Consider the following 19,702-nt stretch of genomic DNA (forward strand, 5'->3'; position numbering starts at 1 on the left):
TTTCTGCAGTACTAGCGTCCGTGCGAGGTGAACCGAGTGCCGCAACAGACAGCGGCCGTCGCGAAACAGTATTCTTAAACATAAATTTCCGTCTTGTTGAGAATGGTGTCACTGGTTTGGATCCGCTTTCACCCACGCATGTCACATGTGGGCGAAAATTTCTGCTCGTTTTTACGCAAAATCACACGCAGCCGGTAGGATTCGAACCTACGCTCCCAGAGGGAATCTGATTTCGAGTCAGACGCCTTAACCACTCGGCCACGACTGCCACTAGCGGACGATCCTCCCGACACATGCAACTGCTACTGTTTAAAGCACTGCAGTGCCAGGAAACGGCGTAGCAGCATTCTTTTCCGTAGTGCTTACACCGCTACGAGACGTGCGGCTATCAAGGTATTAAAATTTGCGCCCGAACAGGGACTTGAACCCTGGACCCTTAGGTTAAAAGCCTAATGCTCTACCGACTGAGCTATCCGGGCTCACGTTACTTTGACACCCCTCCCTCTAGGCATACTGACACATTGCCTCATGTCCTTTACTGTTGGGTAGTTGTTGCGTGGAGCTGTTACTGTTTAAACGTCGTCTGACTGCTGTCTAAAAACTCATCACGCTATCCTCGTAACAGCCTATCGAAGAAAGCTGACACACGATGCAAAGTGAAATTGCAGCATTTTGTACGTCTCAGCAGAGGAGCTACGTGTTTTGTCGACACTCACTGGACAATTGTAAAATTCACAAGCGTCTCGAATGCAGTGTTTCCCACGTATTCGCTCATTTCACGGTTCCGTTGGAGATGTTCTTCACCTCTTGACACAAAAAAGAAACGCAGTCGGTAGGACTCGAACCTACGCTCCCAGAGGGAATCTGATTTCTAGTCAGACGCCTTAACCACTCGGCCACGACTGCCGGTCGCAGAAGCGTCTCTCGACAAGTGCAACTGCTCCTTTTCAAGCAATCTGACGTAAGAACACGACATGGCCTCACTCGTTTCTGTAGTGCTTCCGTTGCCAGCACATTAGCCGTTACGACAGTGTATCAATTTTCGCCTGGACGGGGGCTTGAACCCGGGACCCTTTGGTTGAAAGTCTAGCGCTCTACCGACTGAGCTACCCGGTCCCTCGGCCGAGCATTGTGGTACATGCTGCATGGTGTTTGAGTGATTCGCGTGTCGTAATTACTGGCTTATGGCTCCAATGGCGACTTCACCGACTTCCCACTGACGCACCGCTGACGCTACTTTTCTGTCGTCTTAAACGATGGACATACTTGCAAGCAGCTGCGAGATCTTAAGAAAGGAAACGCTGCACCACTGCTTTTGCCACACTCGAATGAATTGAATTGCGATTCTTAAAAAGAAATGAATGCTCGCTCTGTCCAACACTTTGAAGCACATCTGCGTACTCCCGAACACGGCGACGGCGCGACAAAATGACGGGGGCGCGTTCGTGGGCCTGCGACTGATTTCTGCAGTACTAGCGTCCGTGCGAGGTGAACCGAGAGCCGCAACAGACAGCGGCCGTCGCGAAACAGTATTCTTAAACATAAATTTCCGTCTTGTTGAGAATGGTGTCACTGGTTTGGATCCGCTTTCACCCACGCATGTCACATGTGGGCGAAAATTTCTGCTCGTTTTTACGCAAAATCACACGCAGCCGGTAGGATTCGAACCTACGCTCCCAGAGGGAATCTGATTTCGAGTCAGACGCCTTAACCACTCGGCCACGACTGCCACTAGCGGACGATCCTCCCGACACATGCAACTGCTACTGTTTAAAGCACTGCAGTGCCAGGAAACTGCGTAGCAGCATTCTTTTCCGTAGTGCTTACACCGCTACGAGACGTGCGGCTATCAAGGTATTAAAATTTGCGCCCGAACAGGGACTTGAACCCTGGACCCTTAGGTTAAAAGCCTAATGCTCTACCGACTGAGCTATCCGGGCTCACGTTACTTTGACACCCCTCCCTCTAGGCATACTGACACATTGCCTCATGTCCTTTACTGTTGGGTAGTTGTTGCGTGGAGCTGTTACTGTTTAAACGTCGTCTGACTGCTGTCTAAAAACTCATCACGCTATCCTCGTAACAGCCTATCGAAGAAAGCTGACACACGATGCAAAGTGAAATTGCAGCATTTTGTACGTCTCAGCAGAGGAGCTACGTGTTTTGTCGACACTCACTGGACAATTGTAAAATTCACAAGCGTCTCGAATGCAGTGTTTCCCACGTATTCGCTCATTTCACGGTTCCGTTGGAGATGTTCTTCACCTCTTGACACAAAAAAGAAACGCAGTCGGTAGGACTCGAACCTACGCTCCCAGAGGGAATCTGATTTCTAGTCAGACGCCTTAACCACTCGGCCACGACTGCCGGTCGCAGAAGCGTCTCTCGACAAGTGCAACTGCTCCTTTTCAAGCAATCTGACGTAAGAACACGACATGGCCTCACTCGTTTCTGTAGTGCTTCCGTTGCCAGCACATTAGCCGTTACGACAGTGTATCAATTTTCGCCTGGACGGGGGCTTGAACCCGGGACCCTTTGGTTGAAAGTCTAGCGCTCTACCGACTGAGCTACCCGGTCCCTCGGCCGAGCATTGTGGTACATGCTGCATGGTGTTTGAGTGATTCGCGTGTCGTAATTACTGGCTTATGGCTCCAATGGCGACTTCACCGACTTCCCACTGACGCACCGCTGACGCTACTTTTCTGTCGTCTTAAACGATGGACATACTTGCAAGCAGCTGCGAGATCTTAAGAAAGGAAACGCTGCACCACTGCTTTTGCCACACTCGAATGAATTGAATTGCGATTCTTAAAAAGAAATGAATGCTCGCTCTGTCCAACACTTTGAAGCACATCTGCGTACTCCCGAACACGGCGACGGCGCGACAAAATGACGGGGGCGCGTTCGTGGGCCTGCGACTGATTTCTGCAGTACTAGCGTCCGTGCGAGGTGAACCGAGTGCCGCAACAGACAGCGGCCGTCGCGAAACAGTATTCTTAAACATAAATTTCCGTCTTGTTGAGAATGGTGTCACTGGTTTGGATCCGCTTTCACCCACGCATGTCACATGTGGGCGAAAATTTCTGCTCGTTTTTACGCAAAATCACACGCAGCCGGTAGGATTCGAACCTACGCTCCCAGAGGGAATCTGATTTCGAGTCAGACGCCTTAACCACTCGGCCACGACTGCCACTAGCGGACGATCCTCCCGACACATGCAACTGCTACTGTTTAAAGCACTGCAGTGCCAGGAAACGGCGTAGCAGCATTCTTTTCCGTAGTGCTTACACCGCTACGAGACGTGCGGCTATCAAGGTATTAAAATTTCCGCCCGAACAGGGACTTGAACCCTGGACCCTTAGGTTAAAAGCCTAATGCTCTACCGACTGAGCTATCCGGGCTCACGTTACTTTGACACCCCTCCCTCTAGGCATACTGACACATTGCCTCATGTCCTTTACTGTTGGGTAGTTGTTGCGTGGAGCTGTTACTGTTTAAACGTCGTCTGACTGCTGTCTAAAAACTCATCACGCTATCCTCGTAACAGCCTATCGAAGAAAGCTGACACACGATGCAAAGTGAAATTGCAGCATTTTGTACGTCTCAGCAGAGGAGCTACGTGTTTTGTCGACACTCACTGGACAATTGTAAAATTCACAAGCGTCTCGAATGCAGTGTTTCCCACGTATTCGCTCATTTCACGGTTCCGTTGGAGATGTTCTTCACCTCTTGACACAAAAAAGAAACGCAGTCGGTAGGACTCGAACCTACGCTCCCAGAGGGAATCTGATTTCTAGTCAGACGCCTTAACCACTCGGCCACGACTGCCGGTCGCAGAAGCGTCTCTCGACAAGTGCAACTGCTCCTTTTCAAGCAATCTGACGTAAGAACACGACATGGCCTCACTCGTTTCTGTAGTGCTTCCGTTGCCAGCACATTAGCCGTTACGACAGTGTATCAATTTTCGCCTGGACGGGGGCTTGAACCCGGGACCCTTTGGTTGAAAGTCTAGCGCTCTACCGACTGAGCTACCCGGTCCCTCGGCCGAGCATTGTGGTACATGCTGCATGGTGTTTGAGTGATTCGCGTGTCGTAATTACTGGCTTATGGCTCCAATGGCGACTTCACCGACTTCCCACTGACGCACCGCTGACGCTACTTTTCTGTCGTCTTAAACGATGGACATACTTGCAAGCAGCTGCGAGATCTTAAGAAAGGAAACGCTGCACCACTGCTTTTGCCACACTCGAATGAATTGAATTGCGATTCTTAAAAAGAAATGAATGCTCGCTCTGTCCAACACTTTGAAGCACATCTGCGTACTCCCGAACACGGCGACGGCGCGACAAAATGACGGGGGCGCGTTCGTGGGCCTGCGACTGATTTCTGCAGTACTAGCGTCCGTGCGAGGTGAACCGAGAGCCGCAACAGACAGCGGCCGTCGCGAAACAGTATTCTTAAACATAAATTTCCGTCTTGTTGAGAATGGTGTCACTGGTTTGGATCCGCTTTCACCCACGCATGTCACATGTGGGCGAAAATTTCTGCTCGTTTTTACGCAAAATCACACGCAGCCGGTAGGATTCGAACCTACGCTCCCAGAGGGAATCTGATTTCGAGTCAGACGCCTTAACCACTCGGCCACGACTGCCACTAGCGGACGATCCTCCCGACACATGCAACTGCTACTGTTTAAAGCACTGCAGTGCCAGGAAACTGCGTAGCAGCATTCTTTTCCGTAGTGCTTACACCGCTACGAGACGTGCGGCTATCAAGGTATTAAAATTTGCGCCCGAACAGGGACTTGAACCCTGGACCCTTAGGTTAAAAGCCTAATGCTCTACCGACTGAGCTATCCGGGCTCACGTTACTTTGACACCCCTCCCTCTAGGCATACTGACACATTGCCTCATGTCCTTTACTGTTGGGTAGTTGTTGCGTGGAGCTGTTACTGTTTAAACGTCGTCTGACTGCTGTCTAAAAACTCATCACGCTATCCTCGTAACAGCCTATCGAAGAAAGCTGACACACGATGCAAAGTGAAATTGCAGCATTTTGTACGTCTCAGCAGAGGAGCTACGTGTTTTGTCGACACTCACTGGACAATTGTAAAATTCACAAGCGTCTCGAATGCAGTGTTTCCCACGTATTCGCTCATTTCACGGTTCCGTTGGAGATGTTCTTCACCTCTTGACACAAAAAAGAAACGCAGTCGGTAGGACTCGAACCTACGCTCCCAGAGGGAATCTGATTTCTAGTCAGACGCCTTAACCACTCGGCCACGACTGCCGGTCGCAGAAGCGTCTCTCGACAAGTGCAACTGCTCCTTTTCAAGCAATCTGACGTAAGAACACGACATGGCCTCACTCGTTTCTGTAGTGCTTCCGTTGCCAGCACATTAGCCGTTACGACAGTGTATCAATTTTCGCCTGGACGGGGGCTTGAACCCGGGACCCTTTGGTTGAAAGTCTAGCGCTCTACCGACTGAGCTACCCGGTCCCTCGGCCGAGCATTGTGGTACATGCTGCATGGTGTTTGAGTGATTCGCGTGTCGTAATTACTGGCTTATGGCTCCAATGGCGACTTCACCGACTTCCCACTGACGCACCGCTGACGCTACTTTTCTGTCGTCTTAAACGATGGACATACTTGCAAGCAGCTGCGAGATCTTAAGAAAGGAAACGCTGCACCACTGCTTTTGCCACACTCGAATGAATTGAATTGCGATTCTTAAAAAGAAATGAATGCTCGCTCTGTCCAACACTTTGAAGCACATCTGCGTACTCCCGAACACGGCGACGGCGCGACAAAATGACGGGGGCGCGTTCGTGGGCCTGCGACTGATTTCTGCAGTACTAGCGTCCGTGCGAGGTGAACCGAGTGCCGCAACAGACAGCGGCCGTCGCGAAACAGTATTCTTAAACATAAATTTCCGTCTTGTTGAGAATGGTGTCACTGGTTTGGATCCGCTTTCACCCACGCATGTCACATGTGGGCGAAAATTTCTGCTCGTTTTTACGCAAAATCACACGCAGCCGGTAGGATTCGAACCTACGCTCCCAGAGGGAATCTGATTTCGAGTCAGACGCCTTAACCACTCGGCCACGACTGCCACTAGCGGACGATCCTCCCGACACATGCAACTGCTACTGTTTAAAGCACTGCAGTGCCAGGAAACGGCGTAGCAGCATTCTTTTCCGTAGTGCTTACACCGCTACGAGACGTGCGGCTATCAAGGTATTAAAATTTGCGCCCGAACAGGGACTTGAACCCTGGACCCTTAGGTTAAAAGCCTAATGCTCTACCGACTGAGCTATCCGGGCTCACGTTACTTTGACACCCCTCCCTCTAGGCATACTGACACATTGCCTCATGTCCTTTACTGTTGGGTAGTTGTTGCGTGGAGCTGTTACTGTTTAAACGTCGTCTGACTGCTGTCTAAAAACTCATCACGCTATCCTCGTAACAGCCTATCGAAGAAAGCTGACACACGATGCAAAGTGAAATTGCAGCATTTTGTACGTCTCAGCAGAGGAGCTACGTGTTTTGTCGACACTCACTGGACAATTGTAAAATTCACAAGCGTCTCGAATGCAGTGTTTCCCACGTATTCGCTCATTTCACGGTTCCGTTGGAGATGTTCTTCACCTCTTGACACAAAAAAGAAACGCAGTCGGTAGGACTCGAACCTACGCTCCCAGAGGGAATCTGATTTCTAGTCAGACGCCTTAACCACTCGGCCACGACTGCCGGTCGCAGAAGCGTCTCTCGACAAGTGCAACTGCTCCTTTTCAAGCAATCTGACGTAAGAACACGACATGGCCTCACTCGTTTCTGTAGTGCTTCCGTTGCCAGCACATTAGCCGTTACGACAGTGTATCAATTTTCGCCTGGACGGGGGCTTGAACCCGGGACCCTTTGGTTGAAAGTCTAGCGCTCTACCGACTGAGCTACCCGGTCCCTCGGCCGAGCATTGTGGTACATGCTGCATGGTGTTTGAGTGATTCGCGTGTCGTAATTACTGGCTTATGGCTCCAATGGCGACTTCACCGACTTCCCACTGACGCACCGCTGACGCTACTTTTCTGTCGTCTTAAACGATGGACATACTTGCAAGCAGCTGCGAGATCTTAAGAAAGGAAACGCTGCACCACTGCTTTTGCCACACTCGAATGAATTGAATTGCGATTCTTAAAAAGAAATGAATGCTCGCTCTGTCCAACACTTTGAAGCACATCTGCGTACTCCCGAACACGGCGACGGCGCGACAAAATGACGGGGGCGCGTTCGTGGGCCTGCGACTGATTTCTGCAGTACTAGCGTCCGTGCGAGGTGAACCGAGAGCCGCAACAGACAGCGGCCGTCGCGAAACAGTATTCTTAAACATAAATTTCCGTCTTGTTGAGAATGGTGTCACTGGTTTGGATCCGCTTTCACCCACGCATGTCACATGTGGGCGAAAATTTCTGCTCGTTTTTACGCAAAATCACACGCAGCCGGTAGGATTCGAACCTACGCTCCCAGAGGGAATCTGATTTCGAGTCAGACGCCTTAACCACTCGGCCACGACTGCCACTAGCGGACGATCCTCCCGACACATGCAACTGCTACTGTTTAAAGCACTGCAGTGCCAGGAAACTGCGTAGCAGCATTCTTTTCCGTAGTGCTTACACCGCTACGAGACGTGCGGCTATCAAGGTATTAAAATTTGCGCCCGAACAGGGACTTGAACCCTGGACCCTTAGGTTAAAAGCCTAATGCTCTACCGACTGAGCTATCCGGGCTCACGTTACTTTGACACCCCTCCCTCTAGGCATACTGACACATTGCCTCATGTCCTTTACTGTTGGGTAGTTGTTGCGTGGAGCTGTTACTGTTTAAACGTCGTCTGACTGCTGTCTAAAAACTCATCACGCTATCCTCGTAACAGCCTATCGAAGAAAGCTGACACACGATGCAAAGTGAAATTGCAGCATTTTGTACGTCTCAGCAGAGGAGCTACGTGTTTTGTCGACACTCACTGGACAATTGTAAAATTCACAAGCGTCTCGAATGCAGTGTTTCCCACGTATTCGCTCATTTCACGGTTCCGTTGGAGATGTTCTTCACCTCTTGACACAAAAAAGAAACGCAGTCGGTAGGACTCGAACCTACGCTCCCAGAGGGAATCTGATTTCTAGTCAGACGCCTTAACCACTCGGCCACGACTGCCGGTCGCAGAAGCGTCTCTCGACAAGTGCAACTGCTCCTTTTCAAGCAATCTGACGTAAGAACACGACATGGCCTCACTCGTTTCTGTAGTGCTTCCGTTGCCAGCACATTAGCCGTTACGACAGTGTATCAATTTTCGCCTGGACGGGGGCTTGAACCCGGGACCCTTTGGTTGAAAGTCTAGCGCTCTACCGACTGAGCTACCCGGTCCCTCGGCCGAGCATTGTGGTACATGCTGCATGGTGTTTGAGTGATTCGCGTGTCGTAATTACTGGCTTATGGCTCCAATGGCGACTTCACCGACTTCCCACTGACGCACCGCTGACGCTACTTTTCTGTCGTCTTAAACGATGGACATACTTGCAAGCAGCTGCGAGATCTTAAGAAAGGAAACGCTGCACCACTGCTTTTGCCACACTCGAATGAATTGAATTGCGATTCTTAAAAAGAAATGAATGCTCGCTCTGTCCAACACTTTGAAGCACATCTGCGTACTCCCGAACACGGCGACGGCGCGACAAAATGACGGGGGCGCGTTCGTGGGCCTGCGACTGATTTCTGCAGTACTAGCGTCCGTGCGAGGTGAACCGAGTGCCGCAACAGACAGCGGCCGTCGCGAAACAGTATTCTTAAACATAAATTTCCGTCTTGTTGAGAATGGTGTCACTGGTTTGGATCCGCTTTCACCCACGCATGTCACATGTGGGCGAAAATTTCTGCTCGTTTTTACGCAAAATCACACGCAGCCGGTAGGATTCGAACCTACGCTCCCAGAGGGAATCTGATTTCGAGTCAGACGCCTTAACCACTCGGCCACGACTGCCACTAGCGGACGATCCTCCCGACACATGCAACTGCTACTGTTTAAAGCACTGCAGTGCCAGGAAACGGCGTAGCAGCATTCTTTTCCGTAGTGCTTACACCGCTACGAGACGTGCGGCTATCAAGGTATTAAAATTTGCGCCCGAACAGGGACTTGAACCCTGGACCCTTAGGTTAAAAGCCTAATGCTCTACCGACTGAGCTATCCGGGCTCACGTTACTTTGACACCCCTCCCTCTAGGCATACTGACACATTGCCTCATGTCCTTTACTGTTGGGTAGTTGTTGCGTGGAGCTGTTACTGTTTAAACGTCGTCTGACTGCTGTCTAAAAACTCATCACGCTATCCTCGTAACAGCCTATCGAAGAAAGCTGACACACGATGCAAAGTGAAATTGCAGCATTTTGTACGTCTCAGCAGAGGAGCTACGTGTTTTGTCGACACTCACTGGACAATTGTAAAATTCACAAGCGTCTCGAATGCAGTGTTTCCCACGTATTCGCTCATTTCACGGTTCCGTTGGAGATGTTCTTCACCTCTTGACACAAAAAAGAAACGCAGTCGGTAGGACTCGAACCTACGCTCCCAGAGGGAATCTGATTTCTAGTCAGACGCCTTAACCACTCGGCCACGACTGCCGGTCGCAGAAGCGTCTCTCGACAAGTGCAACTGCTCCTTTTCAAGCAATCTGACGTAAGAACACGACATGGCCTCACTCGTTTCTGTAGTGCTTCCGTTGCCAGCACATTAGCCGTTACGACAGTGTATCAATTTTCGCCTGGACGGGGGCTTGAACCCGGGACCCTTTGGTTGAAAGTCTAGCGCTCTACCGACTGAGCTACCCGGTCCCTCGGCCGAGCATTGTGGTACATGCTGCATGGTGTTTGAGTGATTCGCGTGTCGTAATTACTGGCTTATGGCTCCAATGGCGACTTCACCGACTTCCCACTGACGCACCGCTGACGCTACTTTTCTGTCGTCTTAAACGATGGACATACTTGCAAGCAGCTGCGAGATCTTAAGAAAGGAAACGCTGCACCACTGCTTTTGCCACACTCGAATGAATTGAATTGCGATTCTTAAAAAGAAATGAATGCTCGCTCTGTCCAACACTTTGAAGCACATCTGCGTACTCCCGAACACGGCGACGGCGCGACAAAATGACGGGGGCGCGTTCGTGGGCCTGCGACTGATTTCTGCAGTACTAGCGTCCGTGCGAGGTGAACCGAGTGCCGCAACAGACAGCGGCCGTCGCGAAACAGTATTCTTAAACATAAATTTCCGTCTTGTTGAGAATGGTGTCACTGGTTTGGATCCGCTTTCACCCACGCATGTCACATGTGGGCGAAAATTTCTGCTCGTTTTTACGCAAAATCACACGCAGCCGGTAGGATTCGAACCTACGCTCCCAGAGGGAATCTGATTTCGAGTCAGACGCCTTAACCACTCGGCCACGACTGCCACTAGCGGACGATCCTCCCGACACATGCAACTGCTACTGTTTAAAGCACTGCAGTGCCAGGAAACGGCGTAGCAGCATTCTTTTCCGTAGTGCTTACACCGCTACGAGACGTGCGGCTATCAAGGTATTAAAATTTGCGCCCGAACAGGGACTTGAACCCTGGACCCTTAGGTTAAAAGCCTAATGCTCTACCGACTGAGCTATCCGGGCTCACGTTACTTTGACACCCCTCCCTCTAGGCATACTGACACATTGCCTCATGTCCTTTACTGTTGGGTAGTTGTTGCGTGGAGCTGTTACTGTTTAAACGTCGTCTGACTGCTGTCTAAAAACTCATCACGCTATCCTCGTAACAGCCTATCGAAGAAAGCTGACACACGATGCAAAGTGAAATTGCAGCATTTTGTACGTCTCAGCAGAGGAGCTACGTGTTTTGTCGACACTCACTGGACAATTGTAAAATTCACAAGCGTCTCGAATGCAGTGTTTCCCACGTATTCGCTCATTTCACGGTTCCGTTGGAGATGTTCTTCACCTCTTGACACAAAAAAGAAACGCAGTCGGTAGGACTCGAACCTACGCTCCCAGAGGGAATCTGATTTCTAGTCAGACGCCTTAACCACTCGGCCACGACTGCCGGTCGCAGAAGCGTCTCTCGACAAGTGCAACTGCTCCTTTTCAAGCAATCTGACGTAAGAACACGACATGGCCTCACTCGTTTCTGTAGTGCTTCCGTTGCCAGCACATTAGCCGTTACGACAGTGTATCAATTTTCGCCTGGACGGGGGCTTGAACCCGGGACCCTTTGGTTGAAAGTCTAGCGCTCTACCGACTGAGCTACCCGGTCCCTCGGCCGAGCATTGTGGTACATGCTGCATGGTGTTTGAGTGATTCGCGTGTCGTAATTACTGGCTTATGGCTCCAATGGCGACTTCACCGACTTCCCACTGACGCACCGCTGACGCTACTTTTCTGTCGTCTTAAACGATGGACATACTTGCAAGCAGCTGCGAGATCTTAAGAAAGGAAACGCTGCACCACTGCTTTTGCCACACTCGAATGAATTGAATTGCGATTCTTAAAAAGAAATGAATGCTCGCTCTGTCCAACACTTTGAAGCACATCTGCGTACTCCCGAACACGGCGACGGCGCGACAAAATGACGGGGGCGCGTTCGTGGGCCTGCGACTGATTTCTGCAGTACTAGCGTCCGTGCGAGGTGAACCGAGAGCCGCAACAGACAGCGGCCGTCGCGAAACAGTATTCTTAAACATAAATTTCCGTCTTGTTGAGAATGGTGTCACTGGTTTGGATCCGCTTTCACCCACGCATGTCACATGTGGGCGAAAATTTCTGCTCGTTTTTACGCAAAATCACACGCAGCCGGTAGGATTCGAACCTACGCTCCCAGAGGGAATCTGATTTCGAGTCAGACGCCTTAACCACTCGGCCACGACTGCCACTAGCGGACGATCCTCCCGACACATGCAACTGCTACTGTTTAAAGCACTGCAGTGCCAGGAAACTGCGTAGCAGCATTCTTTTCCGTAGTGCTTACACCGCTACGAGACGTGCGGCTATCAAGGTATTAAAATTTGCGCCCGAACAGGGACTTGAACCCTGGACCCTTAGGTTAAAAGCCTAATGCTCTACCGACTGAGCTATCCGGGCTCACGTTACTTTGACACCCCTCCCTCTAGGCATACTGACACATTGCCTCATGTCCTTTACTGTTGGGTAGTTGTTGCGTGGAGCTGTTACTGTTTAAACGTCGTCTGACTGCTGTCTAAAAACTCATCACGCTATCCTCGTAACAGCCTATCGAAGAAAGCTGACACACGATGCAAAGTGAAATTGCAGCATTTTGTACGTCTCAGCAGAGGAGCTACGTGTTTTGTCGACACTCACTGGACAATTGTAAAATTCACAAGCGTCTCGAATGCAGTGTTTCCCACGTATTCGCTCATTTCACGGTTCCGTTGGAGATGTTCTTCACCTCTTGACACAAAAAAGAAACGCAGTCGGTAGGACTCGAACCTACGCTCCCAGAGGGAATCTGATTTCTAGTCAGACGCCTTAACCACTCGGCCACGACTGCCGGTCGCAGAAGCGTCTCTCGACAAGTGCAACTGCTCCTTTTCAAGCAATCTGACGTAAGAACACGACATGGCCTCACTCGTTTCTGTAGTGCTTCCGTTGCCAGCACATTAGCCGTTACGACAGTGTATCAATTTTCGCCTGGACGGGGGCTTGAACCCGGGACCCTTTGGTTGAAAGTCTAGCGCTCTACCGACTGAGCTACCCGGTCCCTCGGCCGAGCATTGTGGTACATGCTGCATGGTGTTTGAGTGATTCGCGTGTCGTAATTACTGGCTTATGGCTCCAATGGCGACTTCACCGACTTCCCACTGACGCACCGCTGACGCTACTTTTCTGTCGTCTTAAACGATGGACATACTTGCAAGCAGCTGCGAGATCTTAAGAAAGGAAACGCTGCACCACTGCTTTTGCCACACTCGAATGAATTGAATTGCGATTCTTAAAAAGAAATGAATGCTCGCTCTGTCCAACACTTTGAAGCACATCTGCGTACTCCCGAACACGGCGACGGCGCGACAAAATGACGGGGGCGCGTTCGTGGGCCTGCGACTGATTTCTGCAGTACTAGCGTCCGTGCGAGGTGAACCGAGTGCCGCAACAGACAGCGGCCGTCGCGAAACAGTATTCTTAAACATAAATTTCCGTCTTGTTGAGAATGGTGTCACTGGTTTGGATCCGCTTTCACCCACGCATGTCACATGTGGGCGAAAATTTCTGCTCGTTTTTACGCAAAATCACACGCAGCCGGTAGGATTCGAACCTACGCTCCCAGAGGGAATCTGATTTCGAGTCAGACGCCTTAACCACTCGGCCACGACTGCCACTAGCGGACGATCCTCCCGACACATGCAACTGCTACTGTTTAAAGCACTGCAGTGCCAGGAAACGGCGTAGCAGCATTCTTTTCCGTAGTGCTTACACCGCTACGAGACGTGCGGCTATCAAGGTATTAAAATTTGCGCCCGAACAGGGACTTGAACCCTGGACCCTTAGGTTAAAAGCCTAATGCTCTACCGACTGAGCTATCCGGGCTCACGTTACTTTGACACCCCTCCCTCTAGGCATACTGACACATTGCCTCATGTCCTTTACTGTTGGGTAGTTGTTGCGTGGAGCTGTTACTGTTTAAACGTCGTCTGACTGCTGTCTAAAAACTCATCACGCTATCCTCGTAACAGCCTATCGAAGAAAGCTGACACACGATGCAAAGTGAAATTGCAGCATTTTGTACGTCTCAGCAGAGGAGCTACGTGTTTTGTCGACACTCACTGGACAATTGTAAAATTCACAAGCGTCTCGAATGCAGTGTTTCCCACGTATTCGCTCATTTCACGGTTCCGTTGGAGATGTTCTTCACCTCTTGACACAAAAAAGAAACGCAGTCGGTAGGACTCGAACCTACGCTCCCAGAGGGAATCTGATTTCTAGTCAGACGCCTTAACCACTCGGCCACGACTGCCGGTCGCAGAAGCGTCTCTCGACAAGTGCAACTGCTCCTTTTCAAGCAATCTGACGTAAGAACACGACATGGCCTCACTCGTTTCTGTAGTGCTTCCGTTGCCAGCACATTAGCCGTTACGACAGTGTATCAATTTTCGCCTGGACGGGGGCTTGAACCCGGGACCCTTTGGTTGAAAGTCTAGCGCTCTACCGACTGAGCTACCCGGTCCCTCGGCCGAGCATTGTGGTACATGCTGCATGGTGTTTGAGTGATTCGCGTGTCGTAATTACTGGCTTATGGCTCCAATGGCGACTTCACCGACTTCCCACTGACGCACCGCTGACGCTACTTTTCTGTCGTCTTAAACGATGGACATACTTGCAAGCAGCTGCGAGATCTTAAGAAAGGAAACGCTGCACCACTGCTTTTGCCACACTCGAATGAATTGAATTGCGATTCTTAAAAAGAAATGAATGCTCGCTCTGTCCAACACTTTGAAGCACATCTGCGTACTCCCGAACACGGCGACGGCGCGACAAAATGACGGGGGCGCGTTCGTGGGCCTGCGACTGATTTCTGCAGTACTAGCGTCCGTGCGAGGTGAACCGAGTGCCGCAACAGACAGCGGCCGTCGCGAAACAGTATTCTTAAACATAAATTTCCGTCTTGTTGAGAATGGTGTCACTGGTTTGGATCCGCTTTCACCCACGCATGTCACATGTGGGCGAAAATTTCTGCTCGTTTTTACGCAAAATCACACGCAGCCGGTAGGATTCGAACCTACGCTCCCAGAGGGAATCTGATTTCGAGTCAGACGCCTTAACCACTCGGCCACGACTGCCACTAGCGGACGATCCTCCCGACACATGCAACTGCTACTGTTTAAAGCACTGCAGTGCCAGGAAACTGCGTAGCAGCATTCTTTTCCGTAGTGCTTACACCGCTACGAGACGTGCGGCTATCAAGGTATTAAAATTTGCGCCCGAACAGGGACTTGAACCCTGGACCCTTAGGTTAAAAGCCTAATGCTCTACCGACTGAGCTATCCGGGCTCACGTTACTTTGACACCCCTCCCTCTAGGCATACTGACACATTGCCTCATGTCCTTTACTGTTGGGTAGTTGTTGCGTGGAGCTGTTACTGTTTAAACGTCGTCTGACTGCTGTCTAAAAACTCATCACGCTATCCTCGTAACAGCCTATCGAAGAAAGCTGACACACGATGCAAAGTGAAATTGCAGCATTTTGTACGTCTCAGCAGAGGAGCTACGTGTTTTGTCGACACTCACTGGACAATTGTAAAATTCACAAGCGTCTCGAATGCAGTGTTTCCCACGTATTCGCTCATTTCACGGTTCCGTTGGAGATGTTCTTCACCTCTTGACACAAAAAAGAAACGCAGTCGGTAGGACTCGAACCTACGCTCCCAGAGGGAATCTGATTTCTAGTCAGACGCCTTAACCACTCGGCCACGACTGCCGGTCGCAGAAGCGTCTCTCGACAAGTGCAACTGCTCCTTTTCAAGCAATCTGACGTAAGAACACGACATGGCCTCACTCGTTTCTGTAGTGCTTCCGTTGCCAGCACATTAGCCGTTACGACAGTGTATCAATTTTCGCCTGGACGGGGGCTTGAACCCGGGACCCTTTGGTTGAAAGTCTAGCGCTCTACCGACTGAGCTACCCGGTCCCTCGGCCGAGCATTGTGGTACATGCTGCATGGTGTTTGAGTGATTCGCGTGTCGTAATTACTGGCTTATGGCTCCAATGGCGACTTCACCGACTTCCCACTGACGCACCGCTGACGCTACTTTTCTGTCGTCTTAAACGATGGACATACTTGCAAGCAGCTGCGAGATCTTAAGAAAGGAAACGCTGCACCACTGCTTTTGCCACACTCGAATGAATTGAATTGCGATTCTTAAAAAGAAATGAATGCTCGCTCTGTCCAACACTTTGAAGCACATCTGCGTACTCCCGAACACGGCGACGGCGCGACAAAATGACGGGGGCGCGTTCGTGGGCCTGCGACTGATTTCTGCAGTACTAGCGTCCGTGCGAGGTGAACCGAGTGCCGCAACAGACAGCGGCCGTCGCGAAACAGTATTCTTAAACATAAATTTCCGTCTTGTTGAGAATGGTGTCACTGGTTTGGATCCGCTTTCACCCACGCATGTCACATGTGGGCGAAAATTTCTGCTCGTTTTTACGCAAAATCACACGCAGCCGGTAGGATTCGAACCTACGCTCCCAGAGGGAATCTGATTTCGAGTCAGACGCCTTAACCACTCGGCCACGACTGCCACTAGCGGACGATCCTCCCGACACATGCAACTGCTACTGTTTAAAGCACTGCAGTGCCAGGAAACGGCGTAGCAGCATTCTTTTCCGTAGTGCTTACACCGCTACGAGACGTGCGGCTATCAAGGTATTAAAATTTGCGCCCGAACAGGGACTTGAACCCTGGACCCTTAGGTTAAAAGCCTAATGCTCTACCGACTGAGCTATCCGGGCTCACGTTACTTTGACACCCCTCCCTCTAGGCATACTGACACATTGCCTCATGTCCTTTACTGTTGGGTAGTTGTTGCGTGGAGCTGTTACTGTTTAAACGTCGTCTGACTGCTGTCTAAAAACTCATCACGCTATCCTCGTAACAGCCTATCGAAGAAAGCTGACACACGATGCAAAGTGAAATTGCAGCATTTTGTACGTCTCAGCAGAGGAGCTACGTGTTTTGTCGACACTCACTGGACAATTGTAAAATTCACAAGCGTCTCGAATGCAGTGTTTCCCACGTATTCGCTCATTTCACGGTTCCGTTGGAGATGTTCTTCACCTCTTGACACAAAAAAGAAACGCAGTCGGTAGGACTCGAACCTACGCTCCCAGAGGGAATCTGATTTCTAGTCAGACGCCTTAACCACTCGGCCACGACTGCCGGTCGCAGAAGCGTCTCTCGACAAGTGCAACTGCTCCTTTTCAAGCAATCTGACGTAAGAACACGACATGGCCTCACTCGTTTCTGTAGTGCTTCCGTTGCCAGCACATTAGCCGTTACGACAGTGTATCAATTTTCGCCTGGACGGGGGCTTGAACCCGGGACCCTTTGGTTGAAAGTCTAGCGCTCTACCGACTGAGCTACCCGGTCCCTCGGCCGAGCATTGTGGTACATGCTGCATGGTGTTTGAGTGATTCGCGTGTCGTAATTACTGGCTTATGGCTCCAATGGCGACTTCACCGACTTCCCACTGACGCACCGCTGACGCTACTTTTCTGTCGTCTTAAACGATGGACATACTTGCAAGCAGCTGCGAGATCTTAAGAAAGGAAACGCTGCACCACTGCTTTTGCCACACTCGAATGAATTGAATTGCGATTCTTAAAAAGAAATGAATGCTCGCTCTGTCCAACACTTTGAAGCACATCTGCGTACTCCCGAACACGGCGACGGCGCGACAAAATGACGGGGGCGCGTTCGTGGGCCTGCGACTGATTTCTGCAGTACTAGCGTCCGTGCGAGGTGAACCGAGTGCCGCAACAGACAGCGGCCGTCGCGAAACAGTATTCTTAAACATAAATTTCCGTCTTGTTGAGAATGGTGTCACTGGTTTGGATCCGCTTTCACCCACGCATGTCACATGTGGGCGAAAATTTCTGCTCGTTTTTACGCAAAATCACACGCAGCCGGTAGGATTCGAACCTACGCTCCCAGAGGGAATCTGATTTCGAGTCAGACGCCTTAACCACTCGGCCACGACTGCCACTAGCGGACGATCCTCCCGACACATGCAACTGCTACTGTTTAAAGCACTGCAGTGCCAGGAAACGGCGTAGCAGCATTCTTTTCCGTAGTGCTTACACCGCTACGAGACGTGCGGCTATCAAGGTATTAAAATTTGCGCCCGAACAGGGACTTGAACCCTGGACCCTTAGGTTAAAAGCCTAATGCTCTACCGACTGAGCTATCCGGGCTCACGTTACTTTGACACCCCTCCCTCTAGGCATACTGACACATTGCCTCATGTCCTTTACTGTTGGGTAGTTGTTGCGTGGAGCTGTTACTGTTTAAACGTCGTCTGACTGCTGTCTAAAAACTCATCACGCTATCCTCGTAACAGCCTATCGAAGAAAGCTGACACACGATGCAAAGTGAAATTGCAGCATTTTGTACGTCTCAGCAGAGGAGCTACGTGTTTTGTCGACACTCACTGGACAATTGTAAAATTCACAAGCGTCTCGAATGCAGTGTTTCCCACGTATTCGCTCATTTCACGGTTCCGTTGGAGATGTTCTTCACCTCTTGACACAAAAAAGAAACGCAGTCGGTAGGACTCGAACCTACGCTCCCAGAGGGAATCTGATTTCTAGTCAGACGCCTTAACCACTCGGCCACGACTGCCGGTCGCAGAAGCGTCTCTCGACAAGTGCAACTGCTCCTTTTCAAGCAATCTGACGTAAGAACACGACATGGCCTCACTCGTTTCTGTAGTGCTTCCGTTGCCAGCACATTAGCCGTTACGACAGTGTATCAATTTTCGCCTGGACGGGGGCTTGAACCCGGGACCCTTTGGTTGAAAGTCTAGCGCTCTACCGACTGAGCTACCCGGTCCCTCGGCCGAGCATTGTGGTACATGCTGCATGGTGTTTGAGTGATTCGCGTGTCGTAATTACTGGCTTATGGCTCCAATGGCGACTTCACCGACTTCCCACTGACGCACCGCTGACGCTACTTTTCTGTCGTCTTAAACGATGGACATACTTGCAAGCAGCTGCGAGATCTTAAGAAAGGAAACGCTGCACCACTGCTTTTGCCACACTCGAATGAATTGAATTGCGATTCTTAAAAAGAAATGAATGCTCGCTCTGTCCAACACTTTGAAGCACATCTGCGTACTCCCGAACACGGCGACGGCGCGACAAAATGACGGGGGCGCGTTCGTGGGCCTGCGACTGATTTCTGCAGTACTAGCGTCCGTGCGAGGTGAACCGAGAGCCGCAACAGACAGCGGCCGTCGCGAAACAGTATTCTTAAACATAAATTTCCGTCTTGTTGAGAATGGTGTCACTGGTTTGGATCCGCTTTCACCCACGCATGTCACATGTGGGCGAAAATTTCTGCTCGTTTTTACGCAAAATCACACGCAGCCGGTAGGATTCGAACCTACGCTCCCAGAGGGAATCTGATTTCGAGTCAGACGCCTTAACCACTCGGCCACGACTGCCACTAGCGGACGATCCTCCCGACACATGCAACTGCTACTGTTTAAAGCACTGCAGTGCCAGGAAACGGCGTAGCAGCATTCTTTTCCGTAGTGCTTACACCGCTACGAGACGTGCGGCTACCAAGGTATTAAAATTTCCGCCCGAACAGGGACTTGAACCCTGGACCCTTAGGTTAAAAGCCTAATGCTCTACCGACTGAGCTATCCGGGCTCACATTACCTTAACACCCCTCCCTCTAGGCATACTGACACATTGCCTCATGTCCTTTACTGTTGGGTAGTCGTTGCGTGGAGCTGATACTGTTTAAACGTCGTCTGACTGCTGTCTAAAAACTCATCACGCTATCCTCGTAACAGCCTATCGAAGAAAGCTGACACACGATGCAAAGTGAAATTGCAGCATTTTGTACGTCTCAGCAGAGGAGCTACGTGTTTTGTCGA

At 50.7% G+C, this 19,702-nt stretch overlaps 41 non-coding genes across 41 annotated transcripts; all 41 read right to left on the bottom strand.

The window, feature by feature from the left end:
• Positions 1 to 186: 186 nt before the first annotated feature.
• Trnas-cga (transfer RNA serine (anticodon CGA)) lies at positions 187 to 268 on the bottom strand. Its single transcript has one exon. It is a non-coding gene; the product is annotated as a tRNA-Ser (tRNA).
• A 138-nt stretch (positions 269 to 406) lies between these two features.
• Positions 407 to 479, bottom strand: Trnak-uuu (transfer RNA lysine (anticodon UUU)). The gene has a single exon. It is a non-coding gene; the product is annotated as a tRNA-Lys (tRNA).
• A 345-nt stretch (positions 480 to 824) lies between these two features.
• On the bottom strand, positions 825 to 906 carry Trnas-aga (transfer RNA serine (anticodon AGA)). Its single transcript has one exon. It is a non-coding gene; the product is annotated as a tRNA-Ser (tRNA).
• Positions 907 to 1,647: 741 nt separating this feature from the next.
• On the bottom strand, positions 1,648 to 1,729 carry Trnas-cga (transfer RNA serine (anticodon CGA)). Its single transcript has one exon. It is a non-coding gene; the product is annotated as a tRNA-Ser (tRNA).
• A 138-nt stretch (positions 1,730 to 1,867) lies between these two features.
• Trnak-uuu (transfer RNA lysine (anticodon UUU)) lies at positions 1,868 to 1,940 on the bottom strand. Its single transcript has one exon. It is a non-coding gene; the product is annotated as a tRNA-Lys (tRNA).
• A 345-nt stretch (positions 1,941 to 2,285) lies between these two features.
• On the bottom strand, positions 2,286 to 2,367 carry Trnas-aga (transfer RNA serine (anticodon AGA)). Its single transcript has one exon. It is a non-coding gene; the product is annotated as a tRNA-Ser (tRNA).
• Positions 2,368 to 3,108: 741 nt separating this feature from the next.
• Positions 3,109 to 3,190, bottom strand: Trnas-cga (transfer RNA serine (anticodon CGA)). The gene has a single exon. It is a non-coding gene; the product is annotated as a tRNA-Ser (tRNA).
• Positions 3,191 to 3,328: 138 nt separating this feature from the next.
• Positions 3,329 to 3,401, bottom strand: Trnak-uuu (transfer RNA lysine (anticodon UUU)). The gene has a single exon. It is a non-coding gene; the product is annotated as a tRNA-Lys (tRNA).
• Positions 3,402 to 3,746: 345 nt separating this feature from the next.
• On the bottom strand, positions 3,747 to 3,828 carry Trnas-aga (transfer RNA serine (anticodon AGA)). Its single transcript has one exon. It is a non-coding gene; the product is annotated as a tRNA-Ser (tRNA).
• Positions 3,829 to 4,569: 741 nt separating this feature from the next.
• Positions 4,570 to 4,651, bottom strand: Trnas-cga (transfer RNA serine (anticodon CGA)). The gene has a single exon. It is a non-coding gene; the product is annotated as a tRNA-Ser (tRNA).
• A 138-nt stretch (positions 4,652 to 4,789) lies between these two features.
• Positions 4,790 to 4,862, bottom strand: Trnak-uuu (transfer RNA lysine (anticodon UUU)). The gene has a single exon. It is a non-coding gene; the product is annotated as a tRNA-Lys (tRNA).
• Positions 4,863 to 5,207: 345 nt separating this feature from the next.
• Trnas-aga (transfer RNA serine (anticodon AGA)) lies at positions 5,208 to 5,289 on the bottom strand. The gene has a single exon. It is a non-coding gene; the product is annotated as a tRNA-Ser (tRNA).
• A 741-nt stretch (positions 5,290 to 6,030) lies between these two features.
• On the bottom strand, positions 6,031 to 6,112 carry Trnas-cga (transfer RNA serine (anticodon CGA)). Its single transcript has one exon. It is a non-coding gene; the product is annotated as a tRNA-Ser (tRNA).
• A 138-nt stretch (positions 6,113 to 6,250) lies between these two features.
• Trnak-uuu (transfer RNA lysine (anticodon UUU)) lies at positions 6,251 to 6,323 on the bottom strand. The gene has a single exon. It is a non-coding gene; the product is annotated as a tRNA-Lys (tRNA).
• A 345-nt stretch (positions 6,324 to 6,668) lies between these two features.
• Positions 6,669 to 6,750, bottom strand: Trnas-aga (transfer RNA serine (anticodon AGA)). The gene has a single exon. It is a non-coding gene; the product is annotated as a tRNA-Ser (tRNA).
• Positions 6,751 to 7,491: 741 nt separating this feature from the next.
• Trnas-cga (transfer RNA serine (anticodon CGA)) lies at positions 7,492 to 7,573 on the bottom strand. The gene has a single exon. It is a non-coding gene; the product is annotated as a tRNA-Ser (tRNA).
• A 138-nt stretch (positions 7,574 to 7,711) lies between these two features.
• Trnak-uuu (transfer RNA lysine (anticodon UUU)) lies at positions 7,712 to 7,784 on the bottom strand. The gene has a single exon. It is a non-coding gene; the product is annotated as a tRNA-Lys (tRNA).
• Positions 7,785 to 8,129: 345 nt separating this feature from the next.
• Positions 8,130 to 8,211, bottom strand: Trnas-aga (transfer RNA serine (anticodon AGA)). Its single transcript has one exon. It is a non-coding gene; the product is annotated as a tRNA-Ser (tRNA).
• Positions 8,212 to 8,952: 741 nt separating this feature from the next.
• Positions 8,953 to 9,034, bottom strand: Trnas-cga (transfer RNA serine (anticodon CGA)). Its single transcript has one exon. It is a non-coding gene; the product is annotated as a tRNA-Ser (tRNA).
• A 138-nt stretch (positions 9,035 to 9,172) lies between these two features.
• Positions 9,173 to 9,245, bottom strand: Trnak-uuu (transfer RNA lysine (anticodon UUU)). Its single transcript has one exon. It is a non-coding gene; the product is annotated as a tRNA-Lys (tRNA).
• A 345-nt stretch (positions 9,246 to 9,590) lies between these two features.
• On the bottom strand, positions 9,591 to 9,672 carry Trnas-aga (transfer RNA serine (anticodon AGA)). The gene has a single exon. It is a non-coding gene; the product is annotated as a tRNA-Ser (tRNA).
• Positions 9,673 to 10,413: 741 nt separating this feature from the next.
• On the bottom strand, positions 10,414 to 10,495 carry Trnas-cga (transfer RNA serine (anticodon CGA)). Its single transcript has one exon. It is a non-coding gene; the product is annotated as a tRNA-Ser (tRNA).
• A 138-nt stretch (positions 10,496 to 10,633) lies between these two features.
• Positions 10,634 to 10,706, bottom strand: Trnak-uuu (transfer RNA lysine (anticodon UUU)). The gene has a single exon. It is a non-coding gene; the product is annotated as a tRNA-Lys (tRNA).
• Positions 10,707 to 11,051: 345 nt separating this feature from the next.
• Positions 11,052 to 11,133, bottom strand: Trnas-aga (transfer RNA serine (anticodon AGA)). Its single transcript has one exon. It is a non-coding gene; the product is annotated as a tRNA-Ser (tRNA).
• A 741-nt stretch (positions 11,134 to 11,874) lies between these two features.
• On the bottom strand, positions 11,875 to 11,956 carry Trnas-cga (transfer RNA serine (anticodon CGA)). Its single transcript has one exon. It is a non-coding gene; the product is annotated as a tRNA-Ser (tRNA).
• A 138-nt stretch (positions 11,957 to 12,094) lies between these two features.
• Positions 12,095 to 12,167, bottom strand: Trnak-uuu (transfer RNA lysine (anticodon UUU)). The gene has a single exon. It is a non-coding gene; the product is annotated as a tRNA-Lys (tRNA).
• A 345-nt stretch (positions 12,168 to 12,512) lies between these two features.
• Trnas-aga (transfer RNA serine (anticodon AGA)) lies at positions 12,513 to 12,594 on the bottom strand. Its single transcript has one exon. It is a non-coding gene; the product is annotated as a tRNA-Ser (tRNA).
• A 741-nt stretch (positions 12,595 to 13,335) lies between these two features.
• On the bottom strand, positions 13,336 to 13,417 carry Trnas-cga (transfer RNA serine (anticodon CGA)). Its single transcript has one exon. It is a non-coding gene; the product is annotated as a tRNA-Ser (tRNA).
• Positions 13,418 to 13,555: 138 nt separating this feature from the next.
• Positions 13,556 to 13,628, bottom strand: Trnak-uuu (transfer RNA lysine (anticodon UUU)). The gene has a single exon. It is a non-coding gene; the product is annotated as a tRNA-Lys (tRNA).
• Positions 13,629 to 13,973: 345 nt separating this feature from the next.
• On the bottom strand, positions 13,974 to 14,055 carry Trnas-aga (transfer RNA serine (anticodon AGA)). Its single transcript has one exon. It is a non-coding gene; the product is annotated as a tRNA-Ser (tRNA).
• Positions 14,056 to 14,796: 741 nt separating this feature from the next.
• On the bottom strand, positions 14,797 to 14,878 carry Trnas-cga (transfer RNA serine (anticodon CGA)). Its single transcript has one exon. It is a non-coding gene; the product is annotated as a tRNA-Ser (tRNA).
• A 138-nt stretch (positions 14,879 to 15,016) lies between these two features.
• Positions 15,017 to 15,089, bottom strand: Trnak-uuu (transfer RNA lysine (anticodon UUU)). The gene has a single exon. It is a non-coding gene; the product is annotated as a tRNA-Lys (tRNA).
• A 345-nt stretch (positions 15,090 to 15,434) lies between these two features.
• Trnas-aga (transfer RNA serine (anticodon AGA)) lies at positions 15,435 to 15,516 on the bottom strand. Its single transcript has one exon. It is a non-coding gene; the product is annotated as a tRNA-Ser (tRNA).
• A 741-nt stretch (positions 15,517 to 16,257) lies between these two features.
• Trnas-cga (transfer RNA serine (anticodon CGA)) lies at positions 16,258 to 16,339 on the bottom strand. The gene has a single exon. It is a non-coding gene; the product is annotated as a tRNA-Ser (tRNA).
• A 138-nt stretch (positions 16,340 to 16,477) lies between these two features.
• On the bottom strand, positions 16,478 to 16,550 carry Trnak-uuu (transfer RNA lysine (anticodon UUU)). Its single transcript has one exon. It is a non-coding gene; the product is annotated as a tRNA-Lys (tRNA).
• A 345-nt stretch (positions 16,551 to 16,895) lies between these two features.
• Trnas-aga (transfer RNA serine (anticodon AGA)) lies at positions 16,896 to 16,977 on the bottom strand. Its single transcript has one exon. It is a non-coding gene; the product is annotated as a tRNA-Ser (tRNA).
• Positions 16,978 to 17,718: 741 nt separating this feature from the next.
• On the bottom strand, positions 17,719 to 17,800 carry Trnas-cga (transfer RNA serine (anticodon CGA)). The gene has a single exon. It is a non-coding gene; the product is annotated as a tRNA-Ser (tRNA).
• A 138-nt stretch (positions 17,801 to 17,938) lies between these two features.
• Trnak-uuu (transfer RNA lysine (anticodon UUU)) lies at positions 17,939 to 18,011 on the bottom strand. Its single transcript has one exon. It is a non-coding gene; the product is annotated as a tRNA-Lys (tRNA).
• Positions 18,012 to 18,356: 345 nt separating this feature from the next.
• Trnas-aga (transfer RNA serine (anticodon AGA)) lies at positions 18,357 to 18,438 on the bottom strand. Its single transcript has one exon. It is a non-coding gene; the product is annotated as a tRNA-Ser (tRNA).
• A 741-nt stretch (positions 18,439 to 19,179) lies between these two features.
• Positions 19,180 to 19,261, bottom strand: Trnas-cga (transfer RNA serine (anticodon CGA)). The gene has a single exon. It is a non-coding gene; the product is annotated as a tRNA-Ser (tRNA).
• Positions 19,262 to 19,399: 138 nt separating this feature from the next.
• Trnak-uuu (transfer RNA lysine (anticodon UUU)) lies at positions 19,400 to 19,472 on the bottom strand. Its single transcript has one exon. It is a non-coding gene; the product is annotated as a tRNA-Lys (tRNA).
• Positions 19,473 to 19,702: the final 230 nt, after the last annotated feature.

The sequence above is a fragment of the Schistocerca nitens genome, chromosome 4, assembly GCF_023898315.1.
Source record: "Schistocerca nitens isolate TAMUIC-IGC-003100 chromosome 4, iqSchNite1.1, whole genome shotgun sequence".
Classification (NCBI taxonomy): domain Eukaryota; kingdom Metazoa; phylum Arthropoda; class Insecta; order Orthoptera; family Acrididae; genus Schistocerca; species Schistocerca nitens.